At 42.9% G+C, this 23512-nt stretch overlaps 1 protein-coding gene across 2 annotated transcripts in view; it reads right to left on the bottom strand.

The window, feature by feature from the left end:
* Positions 1–1619, bottom strand: part of PLXNB2 (plexin B2) — a 261344-nt gene extending 259725 nt beyond the window's left edge. The window contains exon 1 of one of the 2 annotated variants that reach the window (XM_051623011.1): positions 1537–1619. The gene's annotated coding sequence lies outside the window, so the exon portion shown is untranslated. The remainder of the gene's footprint in view (positions 1–1536) is intronic. The other variant, XM_051623020.1, reaches the window with a different exon arrangement.
* Positions 1620–23512: the final 21893 nt, after the last annotated feature.

Below are 23512 nucleotides of genomic sequence, written 5' to 3'. Positions count from 1 at the left end.
TACCAGCAGCCTATTACTTACCAGTCTTAGCTTCCTTCTAGATTCCATTGTAATGAGAACATAAACAGCAAAATCAGCACACATCTCCCTTGAATGAACTACCTATTCAGAGTTCCCTCTGGTGTTCAGCAAGCTAATCATCACATTCAAGGTAACAGCGTTAGTTACAAAAACATCAAGTTCCTTCAAAATCAAGTTATCACTCGCTGATGAGCTCAGTGACAGGGACAGGACCGTACTGTTGTTATTCGCGGACAACAAAGGCAATCCTATTTTCCATGAGACGCGATAAACTTATACTTCCTTCTTTGTATATTCACCCGAGGGTCCGATTAATCGAGAAAGGACCCAAATCATTATCGATCCCTTCTGTCTCTGGGTGGCACCAAGACTGACGCAGCCTCGGAGAAGGCAAAGTCACAAGCCACAGGTACAGCCCAGCTAAACAAGGAAGGGAGAGGTGTTCTGCAGCTCCCGAATAACTACGTCTTGAGTCACGAGCCCTTCCAGCCTCGCACTTCCATTCGCCTGCACGAAACGCGAGCAAAGTACACTATATGTAATTACCACTCTGGAAAGAAAGTTTAAAGCTGCCTCTGCAAAGAGAGAAAACACATTTGCAGGAAAACCCAGACTTGCTCTCGAGCCGGCGGCGGGAAGGCGGAGCGCGGGGCCGGCGCCGGGCCAGGGCGACCGGCGACAGCGGGGCTGCTGACCCCCGCCGCACCGCGGGGATTGTGAAACTCCGGCGGCGAGCAGCCAGCCCCCAGCCGGCGGGCAGCGGGGAAGCTCCGCCGGCACCAGCGCTCCGGGCCGCCGGGCGGGAGGAGCCGCCGTCCCGCGCCTCCCCCCGGCTCTGCGCGGCGGCTCGGGAACGGCGCTCCGAGTCCGGAGCCGCCGCTTGGGAGCCCCTTAACCAAAACCATCTGGGTCGCGGGCAGCGCGGCGGAAGCCCGCTCCGCCCCAGCCCCCGCCGCCCAGCCCCGCGGCCGCCCCAGCCCTGGGGGCCGCAGCCCAGGAGGGGGGAAGTTGCTCTGCCCGCGATTCAGAGGCTCGCGAGCAGGGAGAAGACGGGGAGACCCCGCCGCGAAAGCCGACCCCCCCCGCCCCATCCCGAGGCGCGCAGCGGGAGGCTGGGGGCTGCGTTACCTTCAACAGGTGCAGGCGCCGGCGGAGGGAGCCCCGCGGGCGCGGACCGTCCGAGTTGCCCAAGCAGGAGCGGCGGCGGCCGGGAACCCGGGGCAGGCAGCGATGGGCTGGGCAGAGGCGCTACGGCAGCCCCCGGCGGCCGCCCCTGCTCCCGGCGGGCCCCGCCGCCGCCACAGCAGCCGGAGTCAGCGCAAAGGCGGCAGCGGCCACCTCCGAGAGGAAGGAGGAGAGCGGCGGGGAGCGAGGGAGGGGAAGGCAGAAAGAGAGGAGAGAGAAACCGCCCCGAGAGAAATTAATCATCACATGACGGTCGCGATCCGCCGCCGTCCCCCGACAGCCAGAGCCTACGCCGGGGAGCCGGTGAAAAGCTGCGAGGAGGGGACACACCTGTAGGCGCAGCACATATCCGCTGTGAGCACAATGCGAGACAGGAAACTGAAAAAACAGCCCAGGGAAGGAGAGAGGCTCCCGTTCGTCCCTCCTTCCCTCCCTCCTCCCTCCCTCCCTCCGTCCTCCTCCTCCTCCTCTCTCCACCCCCTGCCCCCGGTCAGGATCCGCTTGCAGCGCTGTCTCATGCAGGGAGATCCAGGCGGAGGGCTGGGAGGAGGCAGGATCCGCACTTTCTCTCCCTTTTCCTTTCCCTGTCTCCGCTTTGTTTTGCCCGCCAGCCAGGCAGAGCCGGCGCGGCGGAGCGCGGCCACCCGCGGGGCCGAGCCCTCCCGGGAGCCCCGAGCTGGGAACGCGCCGATTCCCCCCGGGCAGTCAGGGACGGGCCAGGAGGGGTGGCTGCTCCGGCTTCGGGGGCGGCGAGCCCCCAGCCGGCCGCGGGTCCCCAGGGGCGGGGAGCTACGGCGGGACTGCCGGGCTGTGCAGCCCCGCGACCCGGGAAGCTTCTGCCCGCCGCTGGAGCAGCCGCTGGCCTCCGCGGCGCTCGCCAGCGAAACGGGGGCACCGCTGGGGAAGGGTGTCCCTGCTGATCCATAGCTGAAGGAAGACCTTGGGTACCTGCCGTATTGCCGTGGTGTTTCGAGGACGCTCCTGCTCTTGACACTTGTGAGCGCAGCTTCATTAAATGGTGTGTGTGTTGGGCTTCCCAGTTAAACAGCAGAAGAGGGCTGATGAGAAAGCCACCCTTCTCAAACGGCACCCTGCAAGTTGCTGAAAAACTGTCATTGTATCACAGAACAGGAACAAATACCAAATAGATAAAAATCCTCTCCAAAACCTGGGCAAGATTAGAATGTGAGAAGCTGTTTGTAGAATCATAGGATGTTTGGGGTTGGAAAGAAGCTCTAGATATTATTGAGCCCAAGCCCCCTGCCAGAGCAGGACCACCTAGGGCAGGTCACACAGAAATGCATCCAGATGTGTCCAGAGAAGGAGACTCCACAACCTCTTTGGGCAGCCTGTTCCAGTGCTCCATAACCCTTACAGTCAAGAAGTTTTTCCTCACGTTGAGGTGGAACTTCCTGTGTTCCAGTTTGCAGTTGTTCTTGGAAGTGATGAGATGATAAAAGTGACTTTCAGGCTATGCAAAGTGCGGCCGCAGTCTTAGCAGTAGGTTGGATCAATTCAACCATGACACAGTGTTTTGTGAGGTTTTCCCTCTGGAGTTGCACGTGGGAGGCAGGCTCTGTGCTGGCCAGGTCTGACTAGTCTGGCCTAGTGTTTGTGCTAACTTCCACCAGAAGGCCCTTGTCCTTGACAGTTTGCCTCCTTCCCACTCTTCACCTGACTGGGCTGAGTCACTGTAAGATGAGAAAGAACTACACTGGGATAGTTGTGGAGCATTTCAGAAGATCTGGATCCCCCCTTTGTACCTCTTCGCTTGCTGGAAGGGAGAAGGGGAATCTAAAGAGGTGGGAGGTGGGACTTCCATAGGAAAATTGGGTTAGTCGCATCCTGCAACCCCTGGGAAGGATCCAGGATGGAGAAGCTCACAGGCTGCTAATGGGCTTGGTAAGACCTTACTTTTCAGGCTGCTTTTTCAAGCACTGGGCTTCTGGCCAGGTTCTGCCCAAACTTTTGGCAGAATGCCCTGGAATTACCGGCTGGGCAGCTCTTCTTGTGCCCTGGCCTGTGAATCCCTGCCTCCCTGTGTGCTCTGCCCCAGGGGCTGTTGCTGGGGGCTCTGTCACTTGTCCCCCCCACCCTGTCTGCACTGAACCTAGTGATCTGCTCACCCTGCTGGGGGAGGGAGCTCCAGTAGTGGGCCCACGCCTGCTCCAGCTGATGGCCACTGGCCAGGGCTGTACTTGCTGTACTCCTGCTGTCCCCAGCCTAAATCTAAGCCTTAGCCCCCTGCCGGCACACCACACAGTTCCCTCTGGCTGGAATGGTTTCCTCTGTCTCCTGTTGTTCTGGCCTGGTAACAGCCTTTTTTTTTTTTTTTTTTAAGCCTGCCTGTGAACATGCACAGAGCCAGAGCAATGCTGACAGTTTATTTAATTCAAAAGAGGAGCTGGTGAAGTGAAGCTGTGCTGAATCCTCATCCAGTCCGTAAAAATTGCCTGCTGTGTATTTGACCTTACTAAGTGTGACAGCGATTATGAAGCTGAAGTAGAACTTGAGGTGGCCTTGCAGCATCCCATCCCAGGACAGCTGTCTTCTCTGCTAAGCCTCCACAAGTTGCTGTTCTGCCAGGCACATGTGGAAGTGCTAAAGCAGTAGCATGGCATATCGCCCCGTGCTCCAGCTGGGACACAAATATGTGCCACAGCACTTTTGTTACTAAATTCAGTGCTGAATTCAGCAGTCAGCCTCTTTGCAAGGGTGCAGGATGTTCTGCCTCCCATCCATCCTTCCTTGTCTTGGAGACAGAACATTGTCTTTCTTCTCTGCTGAGAAGTATGTGATATGGGGATATAGCTCCCTAGTGAGGCCTGAGAAACAGCTGCACATCAAAAACTGCTATTTGCAGCTGAAGGATTATTCCCTTCCTTTCCCACCACCCACCAAAATAGGGAAAAAAAAAAGAAAAAGAAAAAAATTAAAAAGAGGGGTCAAATCAAATCCTAAATGCAGAAACGCTTAAAAAAGAGCAACAAGTAAAGGACTGAGTGATTAACAGCTTCCCAGACTCTTGAGCTTCTTCACTGCCATCATGCACAGTGTGCAGCTCAGAGGGAAAACCTGAGCTTTCTCCCTCTCTGGTGTTAAGGACACAGATAATGGAACTGCATGTGAATAGGAGTCTAGTCCAGATTTCAATTTCCTATTTATTTCCTCCCTCTACACTCCCAGTTTCTCTCCTCACCTTGTTATCACCCATTCGCTGTTACGTGCATCCTTCTGTTTTGTTGGGTTTTTTCCTGTGCCTGTTATTATCTCTTTCACTGGATGCAATGTTTGTGCCTCTCTCCTGCTTCCCTTCCCAGCACTGTCAATTCTCAATTTTATCTAAGGCACACCGATATCTTTCCTACCTCTGAGACCTTCCAGGCCTGTATAAAAGAGCCAAATTCCCAGCTGACATTATTAAAAACACCTTGTTCCATGAGCGACAGAACTAATGAAGCCGGGTTTCCTGTGGCTTTGTCTCTGACTCACTCGTTGCTATAACCTCATCTCCCTTTTCTCTTTCACGTCCGATGTGACATTTCCTCTCAGTGGTGATGCGTGGCAGCCGCTGTTGCTGGTCTGGAGCCACACGCGTGCTGCCCGCACAGCACGGCTGCCCGCACTGCCGGGGTGACGGGCTGCTGCCGAGCACAGCCCTGAACAGCCGAGTTCCTCCTGCATCTCTCTCTGTTGGAAAACTAATTTGAGTGTCTAGTCACTGATGCTCACAAACCCCTGGGAACTTAATTATCTTTGCGGCTTCTACCTCTTTTATTCATTTGTTTGTAACTGGCCAATGTGTTCTGACATTTTTATGCGTGGCTGATGGGCAGATAAACAGTCAGATGATTGATTATCAGCCTTTAGGAAGAAAGGTTGTTGCCCTGTGGTCGTGGGGATAACCTGAGAGCAACACAAAGAGCTAAAAAAGAAGCTCCAATCCTTTAAAATTATTAAAATTGAACTTTCTCTGTGCAGAAAGTTTTCATTGTCTGTGTGCTCACATGTCTGAGCAACCTCCTTACCTCCTGCCTGAGGATGTCCTGTGTCTCAGCTCTCTTCGCGGAGGGGGGAAAAAAAAAAGGATTCTTCCTGTTGTAATCAGCAGTGAATCTGCCATATTGAACAACAGCTGTAGTTGAGATTCAGTCTGCCCTATCACTGCTACCACCATCCTTTGTAAGAAATGTCTATCAATAACAAGAATGCAAAGGTCACAAGAAGTGGGACACTATATGAATGGCTTTAGTCTTTTGGTTAAGATATAACAAGGGCTCTACAAGACTTTTTCACCCTCTCTCTGATGTCTTTGGTTCTGATAGGGCACCGCATCATCTTCTGCCAGTGACTGAAATGATCCAAATATGCATATTTATTATTTTACAGTCCATAAATCACTCTGGGACCTACTTTTGCTGGATGAAAAGTGCCAGATAAATCTAAGGTGTTATTATTAGATTTGTGAAATGTCACTGCGCACATCCTGACTTTTTTGCCCTTTGTCCAAACTCACATGACAGATCAGTTTGTATATATTTGGGTTTTTTTTTCATTGACAAATTTCTCAGTGCCCATTTTATGACAATCCAGAAAAAAAATGTTTAAGGGTAAAATAACCTAAGGTTAATTGTACAATTATTTTAATTTTTTTTCCTTTGACGCTGAAAAATGTTTGAACCACCCAGAGCAGGTGTTTTTTGGTACTTTCTAACCAACCCTCACTTGATACCTTGTTTACCTCTGTGCAAAATGTTACCCAGTCAAAATTTTGCTTTTGTTTAGTTAAGCAGACGTTTTGCATATACTTTGCTACAGATATAAATTGCTGCACAAAGGTAGGAGATGATAGAAAACCAGCAGGCCCTGGATACAATTTCCGTGTGGAATCTGCAGAAAGCCTTATATGGAGGTGTGCAATGTCTATATGCATATGTATAGCTATTACAAGTAGCAGCCCTCGCAGTCAAGACTCCATGTTCTGAAACTGCCCTGGTTACACCCGGTTGTGTGTGAGCCTGCTTAAGAGATCCTTGGCTAATGAAGAGGTTCATATGGGCAATGCTTGTATTTTTTAATGCTCCCTTGAATCTTCTGAGGAATTAGTTTGTTTTTTTTTAAATGAAAATATGATATGAAATTTCAGCAGAAAGTTTATTGCTGTTTCAAAATACAGCTCAAATGAAAATGAATGTAAAATGTTGACAACTACTATTTAGCCCTGCCCTTTTTTACCTCCTTTTTTTTTTTTTTTGTTTAAATAGACCCTTCACAAATACACACACACCCACCTGTATATATATATAAACCAGACAAACCAGCATTTCTAACTTTAATTAAGGCAGCTGCTTAGCTAAGTTCCAAAGCCACTGCTCTGCTCTTATGAAGGAACCATGCAGTTTAACCACAGCCAATATACTTACGGTGGATGGTATTGCTAATTCTGCAACTGGCTGTAGAACTGGCTATTGGAATTAGTTAACTGCTACTATAAATATATCTATATTGTAGCAAAAATAATAGAATCTCATTATCTTGTAATATTTGAACTAGTTTTATTATGGAGAGCTAGGCTGTGGGGAGACAATTACAAATAAGTGCATGACTAGAGAGTTCTGTTCAGAAATAAAAATAATATTTATTTTATGCTGAAATAATACATCAGTAACCTCAGACAGAGTATGATTAATATTTCCCAAACTTACCTTGCAGAAATTTTGTGTTTATACTCTTCAGGTGTATCTGGACTATATTAATTAATCACACAGTAAAAACAGTAGGAGTTTAATATGGTACAACAGAAGAACTAGAGAAGGAGAAAGCATTTATGGCACTAAAAGACTTAGACCAATCAGAATTCATCAATGGCACATCAGTTAACATAGAAAATAAAGTATTGACAACTAACACAGAGGCTGCATTTTACCTTTTTACTTGTAGGAAGATTTCCAAGATAATATGGGTATTTTAAATGATTAGTTGAGCTTCCATCATCTAATGGCAACTAATCAATAAATCATGTGTCATTGCTGTGGCCCAGCATGTCAAATAGCTGCATTTCAGTGTCCAAATGTACAGGTTCTAAGCAATTTTTTTGTTGTATATTTCTAACTCATTAGCCCTGAATTTAAAAGTGGTTGTTTTCATGTCAACGAAATTGGTAGAAAAATCATGTCTTATCTGTGTCTGCCACAGGGAGGAGATGGAATGGGGTAATCAATGGGAAACTTGTGTTACTTAACACTGCTTGCCACCCAGCGTGGGTTTACTAGAGCAGCTTTTCCTCATGAGCAATGTGAAAAATAAATACACAGCATCCTGCTAGACGCACTGGGAATTTTGATGCTCGTGGGAGATGGCAAAAGGTTGAGTGTTTTCAAAAGCAGCTTTTGGCATGCATAAATCATGAGGTTTATATTGAGGCCTGGGACATCCAACTCAAATTATTTTGGTTAGATAACAGCATGAACATAGACTAATAGAGTTTCGATTACCCTGCCTGTCCCTGTTACTTTTGCTTACCAGAACTCCAGTGCACTTTCACTCTGCTGTAGGAAACCCGCTCCACATGAGTAGGTGAAATGGCTGGTCAGTACACATCCAAATCTCTGATTTAAGAACAGTGGCATAGGCCTGAAAAAGCATTAACCTTTGTTACGATCTCCCATTGTCATTAATCACATTTTGAGCACCTTTGCCACTGTGTCAGAGTACCTAAATAAATGCTCTTGATGAAGGCAGTTTGTTCCTTGGACCCAGGCCAGAATAAAGTGTTGTTTGTCCTCAGAGAGAGATGCTACAAAGAACTGGCCAAAATGCAGTTGCTGTCCTTTGTCCACAGTGAACAGCCCTCATCCATCAGGATATTGCAAAATCTCAATATTGTCTACACATCAGTCTCAAAAATGCCTTTTTTTTAATGCTTTAGTTTATTAGAAGGTTAAATTATTTTCCTCTGGACAAAGACTCAGGATGTAATAACCCCCATGCTCATCACAGGCATGTCAGATAGCTGGAACTCATGTAATCTGAAATGAATTGTGAGGACTTGTATAGGTTTCTGCAAATACAAAATGCAGATGCCCCATTTTCCAATGGCTCTTGTTTATATATGGGTGTGTATATATGTATAAATATATATATATGCAGCAAATCTGTACTCATGTTCATTCCTTGGATGCAGTGTAAGAAAGCCTAGGTCTTCACTTCTGAAGCAATTAATAGTTGAGGCTGCAGCTGTATTTCTCTCTGATAATTCTTGCAGAAACTGTGCTCCTCTGGGACATGGCAGAATACAAAGCTTAGTATAACATATGAGAGCTGAACAAATTCAGTCAAATAAAATCAAGTACAGAACTGTCTTGCACAATTCCTCAGGCAAATCAGGAATTTGATCATATTTTAAATAGTTCTGCATGTTTCTTCCCTTCAAGAAACTGTCTATGCATAAATACATTTCAGTTCAGTTCTCTTTTAAAAAGGAGAAAAGGTGATACCCAGCCATGGCCAGGGTGGTGCCTCGTTCCAAGGCTCATTGCACAAAGAGGCACCATTGGGTGCAGAAGTCCAGTATCAACATACCTCTGTGACACTTGATGTTTGTGCTGGGACCACATCTGTTGCACAACCTCATGCATCTAAGTTCCCAGATCTGGATGACTGGAAAGAACCTCTGAGGTATCTAGTACACATCTAGATACATACTAGATAGATACTAGATACCTAAATAGTGTAATCTACACCTATAGGTAAATTTTGACGTGTTTGCCCATGTTCTAAAAATCTCAGTTTATGGAGGTTTGAGCATTTTTCAAGCCATCTATCTGCACTTCAACTGTAGTCCTAGTATCCCAGCTGAATCTTCCTTACTGCAGATGAAAAACTTCATTCCTTATGCTAACAAGGATGCTGAAAGAAGGTAGGTGGTTGTTCTTGCCCCATCACACAACCCCTTGATGTATTTGAAAACTGTGATTATATCTTCTCCAAGCCTTCATGTCTTTACAGTCCTTCTCCCCCACTCATTCAAACTTCTCGCGTAGGCTGAATCTTTTAGATCCCAGATTATTTTCTGGGCTTGCTTAAATGGTCAACTTCTTCCTGGAAATGCAGTTTTTAACAGTGACCATGATCCTTCAGCTGAGCCCTTATCAGTGAAGACAGAGGAAAGATCACCTCAGGTACTCTGCAAGTTGTACTGATTTTATTTTTTTTAATTGTGAAATGTGGGAGTTTGAGCTAAAAGAGCTTTGGGGAATTGGTGTACTGAAATGGAGGAGAATCCAGCCATGCTGGTAAGGGAAGCGTGCAGCCTTGCAGTAGATAGTTTTGCTTCTTTAAGTATAGTAATGCTTCTAGTGAAGCTAAAGCCTACTGTGATTAAGTGACCAGTGCCAATGTTATAGTACTTATTTACTCTTGCTGGAATTGTTTTGTATTCAGATCATGGTTTTTGGGTGTTGGGTTGTTGTTTTGGGTTTTTGTTTTGTTTTGATTTTGGGTTTTTTTGTGGGTTTTTTTGGGTTTTTTTATGTGTTGTGTTTTTTTTGTTTGTTTGTTTATTTTCTGACTGAGGAGGAAAAGCATAGAGAAATAATAAAATATAACTTAAATTAACTAGCAAAATAACTCTCCAGGAGGATAAACTTTGCTGCCATAAGAGAAAAACAAACTAACATACATGTGGAGGTCTAATCAGACAAAGCAATACTACTTTTACAGGATGGAGTTAAGCCAGGTCCTGCTTAGCTGCCCAGTGCCCAAATTAAATACCCTGTTGGTGCAACTCTACCCCAGTAATGTGACTCTTGGGGCAGCCATCTCTCATCTAACAGCTTGAAGCCTGAGCAGGGGGGGTGAGTCTGAAGTCATGTTCATATAGAGACAGACTAAAGCAACAACTGGAGCTTGTAGCTGGAAACTCCTGTGTCCCACATCTTCATCCTGGACACATTGCCGCTACCTTTGGTGCCTCTCCCAAGCAGTATTCTCAGCATGGTGCTGCATGGAAGTGAGCAAATGAATACTGAGAGGAGCAAATTATGATTAATGAGTACCTTATCCCTTGTTACACTGTCCTTCCCCTCCCAGCATGTCCTTGATAATTCATTTCTTCAGAAGGGTGTCACATTATAGGTAAGCTGGTCTAAGGTTCTCTTTGATGATTGATGGGCCCCATCCCCTTGCCTGCTTTTGGCCATGTAATCTTCCAGCATCTCTTGGTCCAGCTCCAGTACACATCTGATCCCATAAGGAGCCTCTTTTGGGAGCCAACCGTCAGAAAACAACAAGAAAAGTGCTATTTTTTTTTCTGCTACCAGAATGGCTGATGACAGTATTCCCACAGCTGATTCACCACAAGGTTAGGACAGTGCCAGCAGCAGCACACAGATTAGGATGCAGTGAGGGAGGGGGAGATGGAGTGAGCAGACCACTGTGTCAGCCTTGACATCTCTTCTTGCCATCAGAGGGGAAAATAAGTCCTGGGAAGCAATCTCCAGGTGCTTAATTTGTGTTTTCTCTTCTGAAATCTGTTTTAAAAGTACCTGAGCTTCAGTTCGTTCAGTCTTCTGAAGTTGCAGCTGTCTGTACTTGAAGTGGTTGGGAGGCTTAGGAATGAGAATATTACAAAAAAACAATGGTGTTTTAATTCTTCTTTGATAATCTATTTTTCTATTTTCTCTAAGATTCCTCCCACCCTGGCCAGGCCCAGGTCAGAAGTCAATAATGCAGTAGGAGAACTCACATACTAAGCTTTCTGCATCCCAGCTATCATGGAGCATAACAGTACTGTGCCTCCACAGTCCTACTGCTACCTGCCCCTCCTGCCTCCATCACTTATAGAAGGACAAAGACAGCAGGTCTGTCAGCAGAAGCCAGAAGTCATGCAACATGAGAAATGGCTGAAGAATTGTGTCTGACAGGAAGGGGACTTAAAAGAGGCAAATTTTCAAGCCTCATTTCAGTTTTCCTTGATAGGCTGTTAGGCCTCCTATAACAATGACAAGTCTGATATTATCTCACAATATTGTATGGCTGAGGGTGGAATGAGGCTCTATTGGACATTAGAATCTCTCCCTAATGTTTTACTTCTGATACTCAGGAAATTTTGTTCTGCTGTTCAACCAAAAGGGAAATAACTGTTTGAATAAAATAAACAACTAAACTCTTGGCAAATATATTATTTTAATTGTAAATATGTTAACTATTTAGAAATGTTGGTATTTTCTGACAAGCACAGTGCACACATATTATTAGTCACCCAACACATTAGATTTGTGATAAATATACTTCTTAAAATAGATTTGCTTAGTGTTTAGAACTTTTGTCTTCTTTATTCAATAAATCTCCAAAACTGTAGCAGATGAAGAAAGGAAAAGCATTTTTTACCTCAAAATGGAATTTTATGATGGAATTTCAGTAGACAGATGACTTCTGTGTGTTAATAGCATCATATTCAAAATGGTTACTACCATGGATCACAGTGCTGTACTACAGGCTTATGATAAGTATTGCTATAGAGCATATTTAAATGTAGTTTTGTAAGGAAAGGTTTAAAGAAAAATAATTTCTGCACTGCATCTGCTCATGAGTCCTTTAGCAGTTTTTGTGATTTGACATACAGTCCTGTTTTTATCATATTTTTTTAAGGAAATTAGGCTTATGCACTGATGTTTTGTTTTTTTGTCTGTTCCTTCATAATAAATTTGGAACCATGACCTAATTTCAGGTTTAGTATATATATTGTAGTCCTGGAAATTTTGTAAAAATTGGTATTGAGGAAGAAGAAGCCGAATCAGTGTTCTCATAAAGGAAAAATGTCATCTCAGTGAGATTGTTAAACATTAAAGGATTGAAGCAGGAGAAAGATTTAAGTATGTATGAAGGATTTCAAATGATTGTTGCCACAGTTATAGACACAGAAAAAAAACCCCATAATATCAGCTACAAGGCTGACTGATTTTGATAATTTCATTATCCTTCTTTCAGTGTGAAATATCCCTAAAAGCAGGAGAGTGACTGTTGTGTGCATTACACAGAAAGGAGAAATTTTGCTTAATTTTCATTGCTTTGGGTCTTACAATAGCAACAGCTTACAACCAAAATCTTATTTCTCTCTGAATGTTTGAGATATGTGACTCCTGAGAACGTATAGAGGTTTGGTCTCCTGGAGTTGCTGGTAGAGGAGTGGTCTCAGCTCTTGATCTCACCAATGTTTGCAGCATGTTGTTAACTCTGTGCATATTGATAGCCCAAGTGGGAGTATTTTTATAGGTTTAAGATGAAGCACATGTGTAAGTGTTGGCAGGGTCAGTTCGCATGAGCTTGGTGTTTCTATCAGCTAATGGAGCAGCTCTCTTAACTCAGGTGAGGTTGACATGGATGCCTTCCAGGTTTGATTCTCACTGACAGCTCATGTTAGCAGCTAAGTTTTCACATTGTTTCTTAGTTTTCACATGGTGCTTAACCGGGTTATAAATACCTTCAAACTGGTGCATGCCTGCAATCACCTGTGCTGCATAAGTCCGAAACAGAAAACTAAGTGAAAGGTCTTTTTATGTGTGAAAAACACATCAACCTCTGCTAACAGCTGATTTCAGCAGTCTCTTCTGTCACACTCCCGTGGCCAGGAGAAGGAAGGTCCTCTCTTTCCTCCAAGAAAATTGCTCCCCTAATGTTACTCGGAGGCAGGGTGAGGAAAGTGAAGAGGAAATTAGTGTTTCTTCACTTTTTTTGTCTTTTGTTGTTGTTGTTCCTCACCCCCGCCCCTCAAAGGCTCTTATCAGCCAATGAAAACAGTTTTGCTCTTGTCTGCCTTCTTTGTGTACTAGGCAGAGCGAAATGACAGCCTGCTGTAAAGGAAGGGCCCTTTTGAACAAAAATCGTTTAAATTTCCTTATCCTGGCCCTGAACAAGCAAGGAAACAACAACAAGAGATAGCGCGATGTGCTGACAATGGAGGGGAAAAATAGATGTTAAAGCCTTCAGCTGAGATCAACATGTGCACCTGGCCTCTGGAAAAACATGAAGCTGGGCTGGAACTGTGCTTGGTTTGAACGTAAAATAAAATGCCTTCTCCAGGTTTAGAGAGGGTGGCTTTTTGATGGTGTTTGGGTCAGTTTCTAACTCCCAGGCTGAATTTAAGCCACTGGAAGCAGCAAAAGAAATCTAAATCTGGTCCTCCAAGACAGCCAGATTCCAGTTAATTACTGATTAGCTACAGAAATGATACCTAAAGTCAGAAATTTCTACATGCTCCCACACAACAATACATAGTATAGAAGACAAAATCAATCCCAGAAAGGTAATCTAGATCATGGAGAGTACTTTTAGCATAAAAAAATATAAAGATGCTGTTAGTTGTCTGAGTATTGTCACTTGATGAATAAGGAACCCTTTCAAGGTGATTTTGTCATTCATAGGAAAAAGTAACTTCAATATCGATACACAAGTACTAGCTCCAAGAAATACTGGCAATCTTTTCATCAAGGTTGCACCACTCACTTCATTCCCCTCTTCCCTCCCACCATCAATCTTTGTATTTTCCCCAAAAAGCGCTCACAGTGGCAGCAAAAGGAAAAATCTGCAAAGCTCCAGGTCAACAAGAAAGTCTCATGTCTATTAGATTTGTTTGGAAACTTTATGTTGTTTTTTTTTGTTTGTTTGTTTGTTTGTTTGTTTTTAAGAGTGGGCTTCTCATCCTGCTTACTTCTGTAAAAGTCTTCATAGTTTTAGACCATTTGAAATTACTCTGAGCTATCCTTTAGATGTTTTTGGTGCCTTCTAAAGAAAATCTGTTCTTTGTAAACATCACTAGCTCCAGTAAAAATGGAGCTTACACTCAAGTACCAAAATACTTCTTTCTCCTTTTGTTATGTTTAGTTTAATGTGTGAGAGATTATTTGTTCAGATAGGATTTTATTTGTGATAACAGCAAGATAAATAGAAAAAGGCAGTGATTAATTTACGTTTTTATTAAACTATCAAAGTTTCAAGTACTATATTGTTACAATATAAATATTGTGAATAGAAATGCTAGAAGCTGATGAACAGCCAAAAAAAAGAAAAAAAGGTCTTTGATGGTACACACTTTAGTTCAATTTGTACTGAACAATAATCTGGCCATATAGAGAGCTCAACAGGCTAAACTGCAGGTCCAGGCTGCGCTACAGATTCCCGTGCTGCCTTCAATTACCATTATGAACTGCATTTTTAAAACAGTTGCTGATGTGCAATGTTTCTTTCTTTGTATGCCCTAACAGAAAGTAGCAGTCAACCCAGGACTGCTCCAGAGGCCTTGGTGCTTCCAGCCTGGTGAAAGAGAAATGAATGTTGCACCCTCTCATGATGATGGGAGCTACATGTGTGCAAGGTGGCTGAGTCAACATGGCTGTTGGTAACTGCTACATTTTACATTTCCTTCCAATTGTAGCTAATTATCCCAAAATGTATAAGTTGCTAATGCCAACACAATAAAAATTGAAAACATGAATAAAACTTTGCTTCTTCAGAAATTTTTGGCTTACAGCTGTGATTTCCCCGAAAAAATTCACCCATGGTTTAGAAATTAATCGTAACCTACAGTAGTTCATGTATCCAGAGTATCATCCCTTTCTAAAAAATGAGTCTAAATTGGCTTTTCTCCAGGCTAGGAGAAAAAATTCAAGTAGTTGGGTTTTCAGCTATTGGTTCGAAATGGCATGAGAGCAGGACCACGATGTCTTTGTTTTTAAACCGTACTGCAGTCTGTGCAGGGCTCCAATGCCCAACTGCTGTGCCTGAGCAGGCAAATCTCTTGAACAACCAGTATTCAGCTTTACCTCGTTGTTCAGGCACAACTAACAGCCTTGGCGTTTCAGACCAGATGTGTGCACTTCCCCCTTCTCTACTCCTGCGCAGTGTCATATGGCTGGAGGCGGCAGCGCGGCTGGAGCTGGGGTGGGACATGTGCTGCAGCTGGCTCTGATCACCGGGGTAGCAAAAGGAAGGTGCCGCCAGACTAGGGGTGGCAGGAGAATGGCTGTGAATATCAGACAGTCCTTTAGGCAAACACCCAACACAGAAGAAAAAAGTGTAAAGGACACACAGCACGAACTTCTTAGCAGGATTCTTGCCGGACTGCTTTGTCTGTTGCTTGTGGAATCATCTTAGATGTGCCGCTGAAGTGTAAAGGTGCTGAACCGAAATGGCACTTCTCCGTGCATGCCTGCTCTCCTGTAGGGCGACAGCAATTGCTCCTTGGGTGCCTGTTTTTTTTCTGGTGGTGGCAAACTGCTTGTGTACAAAAAGGAAGCCAGGATATTCTTCAAGTAAAACCGTCAGTACTATGGAAAATTATACAAAGTATTAAGTAACCTTTGTCCTGCTCGGATTCTGTCGAGGCTGTCACAGCAAAGAAGGATGGAAATGTCCTTGGCTCATTTGTCTTCCGCCATTGCCTTGCTCTGTTCTACACGTGTGCTCCCCTGCACAGGCTGCTGGACTTCCATTTTTATGCATTGCTGTAGTGACTTCTTTGCTGGAAACCTGTAAGATCCACTACTTCCACCTGACTACATACTGTACTGTGATGGGTAGAAGCAGTATGCAAATAGCAAGCTCATAGCTGATAGTAGAGCAGAAGAAGTCTATGGCTTCGAGTAATGGTGCTGGATTGTCCCATCAGGTGCAGGATTTTACAGCAAAATCAAAACCTGGAAGTATGATATGGTGCATGATATTTAAGCTGAATGTTCCAGTTCTACTAAATATCCAAAGAGACGAAGGACACATATCCTGAATTTGCATTTAAATGAAACGGTAATCGCTGGGGAATTTAACCTTTCACTGAAGTAAGAAGGACAGGGCAGGAAAACTGGAGAAAATGCCTCTAGGCAGCAATGGGAAAGCCAAAGACTGCAGCACGCATAGACATTATCTGGCTTACAAGATCTACTGGTACAAAGCCACGGTTTTTTCCAAGTTGATTCGAGTCTACTGAATAACTTTACTCTGATCCAGACATTTGCATTCTATGGCTTCAATGTTTTTGACCTAGCATTTAGGATCCCTGAAACTGGATTTGTGATTGAACAAGTGTCCAAAACAGGCAGTTAAACAGAACTTGATTGTGGCTCTGTTTGTTTTGTAGTGTGGCTTGCAATTGCTTTTCCACTTACTATTCCTTCAGGCCAACAGACTTCAATTCCTGTGCATTTCACAGGAAGATTTACAGATCTGCCCTTAATGTTTTGCTTCATCTCATTGTTGTTAAAAAATACCAAGGACTTGAACTTGAATTCTCTGTCTGGTAACATTTTTGTTTGTTTAGCAGATGATCGGACCCTATAGTGAAATTTTGAACAAAACCTTCTGCAGCTCCAGACTTTAATTGCTATGTTCCTTTAAAGTTAGTTTTGTAGTCTTCAGAGATCTGTGCGTTATGCAGTTAATGGTTTATCCTGCCACAGCATTCTTCACTAGTGTGGATGGAGTGAGGTGAATTACTTGGACAAAGACTCTTTTAGGGTTGAATTTTAGGCTTGTTTTTTAGAAAGCCACATCAGTCATGATCTAATTGCACTGTTTCAGCAGAGGTGACATTTAAAGTATGTGATAATGCTACCACTTCAGACCACTACTATTAAAGGACTACTTTCTAGAAACTAAATTAAGGATAATCTAGATTGAAGTAAGAAATGTTGAAGCATTGCTGAATTAAAAAAAAAAAATAAATAAAAATTTAGATTAATCTACAGGGAAAATAATTGTGAATTGTTTGTGTGGGAATCTGAGATACACTAGTTTTGAAAATATGCAGGTGGCCGGTCAGCCAGAAAGTTTTTACTTACCAAAACCTCAAGTCTTCATTCTACTGACATAAATTCTTTGGCAAGAAGACAGCCACGTTTGGTTTTGATTTTTAAAACTGCACATTGGGAGAAATGTTTCATGGATTAATCTTAATAAATGTCACTCTCAAAAGATAACCACCTTCAAAATCAATCTGTCAATCCCAACCATGTACTTGTGGTTACTGCACTCTTTGTTTTAAAAGTAACTTTTCAGAGTAAAACATTGGAAGCAGAGGTACTATAGAGTCTCTGCCTGGAAGACAGGCTGCAAGGGGCTTATCTGGAATGGGTGGGCAGAAAAAGCAGGGCAAGCAGCAGCTCTTCCCTTGCTCCTTCAAAGATCAGCACTGATAACAGTGAAATAAAATAGCATAATCCAAACCAGCACATTTCTCAGCTTGATTTTCAGCCAAGTCATATGTCAGTGAGTGCTTCCCAAAGGCATTGCCTTCACCCTGCCTCTCTAAAAAGCACTTCCCTTGGCTGTTCATTGTCTGCTCAACTGGGGGAAGGAAAAGATCATTGAGTTAGGTGCTGGCACAGGGTCTGGCCATAATATCTATTTATCTGTTTCTTTTTTATAGCAGCACTGTTGAGAAACTTACTCTTATTTAATTGCAAAACCTACCTTACCTTTGTATTCCTATTTCTTAAATGGCATAATAGAATTATGTTACATTAACACATGCAGGTAGGGGTTCCCCTTGCATGAAGAGCTTGAAATGTAAAAAGAAAATAAGTTAAAGGAAATAAAAACAAGGTAAAGCAGAGGACAGCAGCACAGGAGAGAGGAGAAAAAGAGACTTGATTGTTTGCTGAGGTAAGATTTGGAGGGATTTTGGAGAAAACCTGGAGGATGAAAGCAGGATAGTTATTCAATTGCAGGGACCCAGACAGACTGGGAAAATAGTGAAGCAAAACAATAAAGCAAAAAGAATAAGAAGAGCAGAGAAGTCAGAAGGAATGGAAAATAAAAACAGATGTTAGGAGTTTCAAATGTATTCAGTTTTAAGGACTATTTCATACCACAGAACTTGGTATTTAGGCTGAAGAGGCAAGATATGAAAACTGACCTGAAGGAGTTAAGGAGCTGGCCTAGAAGTCAGTAACCTTTCAAACTTAACCACTGGACATGAATGAGGGAAGGGAGCAAGTGCTGACACTGTCTGGGCCATTTGGGAAAACACTGGCTGGCTGCACTACAAGGCCAGACCACAGTGCCTGTCCACTCCACCTCAGCCAGGGTGACTGTGGATATGCTGCATTTTTTCCCTTGTTTCTCAGCTCTCCAGCTGCTTCCTTACCCTGGTGTCATTGTTGAAAACACTACAATGGAGGCAGCAAAATACACATGTGAATAGTTACATTCATGCCTAAGACCTCATGTAATCTGACACTGCACAAGACCCAGGTGGGACATATTCTGATGTACAGTCCAGTATTCCCCAATCCCAGTTCTGCCCAGCAGAGTTGCTGGTGGGCAGGTTTATTGGCAGATTCACAAGTACTGATGTTGCAGCATACTCAGCCCAGTTTTGCTGCAACTCTTTTCTACAGTCTGTTTAATTTGATGGGAGTTGTTTACCACTAATGACATCCAACTTAAAAAAAGATAATTACATTTGCATAAACATTGAGGAATGTGAAGGCTGTGTGCACTTGTACTGCGCTTTAGGGCAGAGGTGAAAGCTACAGCAGAGCACCATCATTCGGGAGTCCTTGTAAGCCTAGTTTGGATTACTTTAGAAGTACTATTTCCTTTGTGAACGCTTAATTTTAGATGTAAAAAATTCCTCTAAAGAAGGAGCAGATGAAGTGGTGCACTACCTTGATTTTATTGTAGCTTCTCATACAGTCTCACACGACATTCTCATAAGCAAACTCGAGAAAAATGGTAAATTCATCTGAACTACAAGGTGAATACACAATGGCTGAAGAATTCTACTTAGAGCAATTTAAAGCTCTATAGAATGCCAAGATATACAGAACATTTATTGTCATGAAGAGATTGTTATGCAGCCACAACTTCATTAATCAATAGTCTTATGTTAGAAGTAAGAGAATGATTAGAGAGGATGCAATTTCATTATTTATGGGGAAGTAAGCAACTAATGCGCAAAATAGGGAGAAGATTGAGACATTCAGTGCTTTCCTTTGTCTCCACTGTTGAAAAAAACCCCTTATCTGTGACCACAAATTATTGACTACGAAAAAAAGAAAAGCTAGGGACTATGAAGGGGAAATAATAGATTTTTAAAACAATTATAAAGTTTAAAAAATATATCAAAGCAAATTATTAATAATTTCAGATCCCTAGATTTGTAAAAAATATCCAAAATGCATTTATCAACACTCATAATGTCAAATGAATCAGAATTCATTTCTTGACAGGCTAACCAACTTAGAGGATAAGGGGAGCAGTAGAAGTAGTATTTTTTATCTTGACTTTAGACTAAGTTTTGATAGGGAATTGTATGACTGGCAATCCAGTGAAACAGGATGATGCTGGACTTACACAGAAGGCTGAAAATCAGCATTCAGAGGAATTGCCAATGAACTAGGAGGCAAGAATGGTTCTAGTGCTCTGCTACTTTCATCAGCAGTTAATGATGAGGTAGAGAGGAATAGTTAGGATATAGTTTCAAACATGATGAGAAGGATTACACAGCTTGTTGGAGACAAAATAAAAATTCAAGATGATTCTGATAAACTGGAAAAATTGTTCAAAATCAGTAAAAGGAAGTTCAATGAAGAGAAGGGAGAAAAAGTCAGTTGACAAACACATGACAGCAAGAGGCAGTAAAATTTTCAAGGGGGTAATTGCAAGCAGATATTAATGCTGGTAATCTCTTAACAGTGTTATTAATACCTTAAGTGTTATTAATATATTAATAATTGAGGTGGTTACATCCTGGAATTCAGAAGTGTAAGAGTCTAATGAGATATTGATACAAGGAAATTGTTCAGTGAAACAAAATAGCAGTCAAATTTTCTCCATTTTTGCTGAGCACAAGGCAAGCACACTAGTGCATTTCATTTGTGTTAGAATGAGTCAGTTATGTAGCAAGGACTTTTTTTGGTATTTCCTGTCCTATTTGTTGTTAGGACAGTGAGGACCAGAGTGGGTTATGGGGAGGTTGTAGAATTGCGGTTGTTAAGGAATTAAAAAGGCATCTCTCATGAATGTTAAAATTACTGTTAATCCTATTTCAGTGTAAGGCAACAGACTGAAGACAGGCATGCCTGGGGTGTGATGAACATCTGAATCACCTGGACATGCCTCTTCACAGAAACTGGAGAGGCAGTATTATACAGTACGTAAGCAACAATTTAACTTCTCCAGACTGGGAAGACATTTTAAGGCTTTTGGTTCTTGCCTATTGTCAAGATGTTTGCATTGCTATTCCTTGCATAGGTCCAGTTTATAATTTCCCATTTCTCATTTGTGAGGACTTGGCATATACTCTGTTGGTATTTGTGCAGATCTGTTAAGGGCATGGGCTGACTGTCACTTTCCCCAAAGCAAAGGCAGCCGAAGGAGGACTCACTTTCATCCTTTTACCATGTCCTTCTCTGCATCTTTTTATCATGCTCTCAGCTTTATCTCCAGGGAAACTACCCAGGTCAAAAGCAAGAGGTTTTTATTACTGGTGGTATTTGGGGACTTTTGCTATTTACTTGCCTTTTGCATGGCCCAACAGCCTTCATCTTTGGGCAAAAAAGAAAGAGATGCTTGTTTGCTGGTGTCTAGTATAGCCTTGTGTTAACAATGTGTTTTGAGTGTATGAAAAATAAAACAGCTTAATAAAATGTGGTGAAGGTTGTGCTGGTTGACTGCTCAGCAGTTTGCTACCCAGACAGGGACACCCAAGGTTCTCTGAACCTTTCCTTCCTGTGCAGGCTCAGATCTGTTTTCCAGTGTTGGGCTCCCATAGGAGCCACTCCAAGGGCTGCAGTGCTTCTGGGAGTCCCGGCTCCTCCCTCAAACACTGACGTGCCTACAGGCTCAGGAGAGCTGCAGTATGCATGAGTGAACACGTTTTGCACAGTATTTTTAGGCCTTCTGTTTTTATTCAGAGGGGGTTCCACACCCCTACCAACAAGCCAGGAGACTCCCTCATGGATTTGGCCCCTCCCTGCGAGCGGGAGTGGCTCATTCACGCCTAGTTGCTAGAGAACAAATGTGACACCTACTTAGTCCTTCCTTGTGAGGCGTTCATAGACCCCCCGCCAGGTGACTTCTGACCAAAATCGCCTTCTCTTTGCTCTCTTGAGTAGGAGCTGGTTTATTGTGGAGGGTGATTACATTTCACTGGGAGAGCACTTAAGCTAATTGCTCGGTATTGTTAACCTTGTGCCAACATTCCTCTGGAGTTTTAGTTCAAAGGCTTGTGTTGCAATCAAAATACTTTGCTGTTTGACACAGATATACCCAGAGTTCATCAGCTGGAAGAGAACGACTTCATTGTGTGGAAAGAGTGCATAGATATTGTCAAGGGAGCAGGAAATCAAGAGTAAAATCCGAGGGTGAGATTTCCTGCTTAGGTTCCTGAGGATGAACGGTGCTGAATAATTCAGAAACCCTTTTCCCGCAGCTGGTGCTGTATTGAAAGGCTGTCGACAATGTACCTTCTCATCACCAAAAGTTACTTTATTGCTCAATTTCATGTATTGATAAATGCAGTAGGGATATTTATATCCAGTTCACTTGTTCAGTTTGATAAGCCATACAGAAACAGTGAACTTCATGTGCTTCATTTGCTAGAACTCCCAGTTTAGTATAAAAAGAAAAAATATCTTCAGAACCAGGTCTTACTGCTCTTAACAACACATGCTGTGTCTTTTTACTGTGAAATATTGTGACAGACACTTATCAAGAAAGGTTAGTGCAGACAATTTCTTGGGAAAGCATGTGACCAGTAGGACATTCACAGCCAGTATATGGAGGGGGTATGGGTGGAATAATTGCTTTCTAGAGACAATAGTCCATGAATCTTTGTAGACAAAACAATGAGAAAATAATGAAAGGCATGTGTTTTCCTGATTTTCCCCTCACTCTATTCAAATACAGATAATTTGTTATGGTGTTGGTTTTTTTCCTAAACTGTGTCCTTCATGTAGACCACGCATTACAAGTATTTTGAGTAAGTTCAATGTGCATTTCTGTAGGTATGCTCACATGCTTCAGCATACATCACATCTTCTATTGGAGACTCCCTCTTCCACCTATGTAAAACCTGAAGTGATTTCCAAACTTTTAAACAGATCAGGGAGCCTTTTTGCTTGCACTTGTAATTGCTTTGCCCATTTTTACAGGGAAGCTCTTTAACTGCAGCTATTCTGCACAGTAGTTTAGAACCGTAGAGCCAAATGAAATTATGGTGGGAGTTTTCAGCAGACAGGCTGTAATTATCCACTTTGGAATTTGACCAGAATGAAATAGAAGCTTGCCTACCAATAAACATACTTGAAGTAACATGTTTTTGAAGTTTTTAAACAAAGAAGCTTCTTTGGATGGTGAAAGTGCAAGGTGGGATTAATGAAATCTGTGTTGCTGTGGCATACATTTAGTAGCTATACTGTGAATTATTTAAGCTCTCCTTCCCCTTGTTGTTGGTTTTTTTTTCTAATCAAAAAGGAACAATTGTTCGGGGCCTTACCACCACTTGCTCTCTTCATTTTTACCCTGTATGAACTTGGGAATAATGATGGGTTTGGAAGGAGTATCTTGATCTGGTTTAGCTTCTCTTGTTCAGTGCTCCCTGGTTTTCATCTGTGACTCCAGAATGGCCTGGCCCATGCAGAGCCAAATTCATTACCGTGGCAAGGACATTTGTGTGAACATTTGTTTGGAGTGACTCCTCCCTGTGAAATTATTTATATTTTTAGCAATTATTTCATTTTCAAAATAGGATTGCCACCATTTTTAGATTTCAACAGAGTATTTTCTCATGATGAGTTATTCTTCAGTGGTTATGAGCTGCTCAGTGTAGATAATCTCCTTGCTTAGGACTTTTGCATTGCCCATCAGATCTGTGTGGAAACCACTAGGAGGAATAAACTACCATAAGGGAGGTAGCTGTGGTACAGCAAACCAAAAACAATGTTTCAGTTATGAAACAGCCATGTGAAAATGGCACTTTGTTTTCATGTTGAAGTTTTCCCCATCATTTTCACACCAGTATGCTTCACGTGATTTTTGAAACTTCTGAATTTTGTTGTCCATTAATTTGTCTATCAGTTTTGGAAGAGATGGAAAGAGTTTTAACAATGCACAGGATGAATCAATGTACATGTACATACTTGAAGTGAGGCAGGGCAGAAGTGACAAAAGATTGATTTGCTCAGAGTTGACCTCAATTACTGGTCTGCTGCAAGGGATATGCTGGGGCTAATTTTGCTGTAAGTTTCATGACACGTGAAAGCGGCAATAGCGGATGGATGAAGTGCCATCATGATAAGCAAAGATGGGT

Source organism: Apus apus, chromosome 1, assembly GCF_020740795.1.
Source record: "Apus apus isolate bApuApu2 chromosome 1, bApuApu2.pri.cur, whole genome shotgun sequence".
Classification (NCBI taxonomy): Eukaryota; Metazoa; Chordata; class Aves; order Apodiformes; family Apodidae; genus Apus; species Apus apus.
The sequence above is the reverse complement of the archived record's forward strand: the minus strand, read 5'-3'. Positions and strand labels throughout refer to the sequence as shown.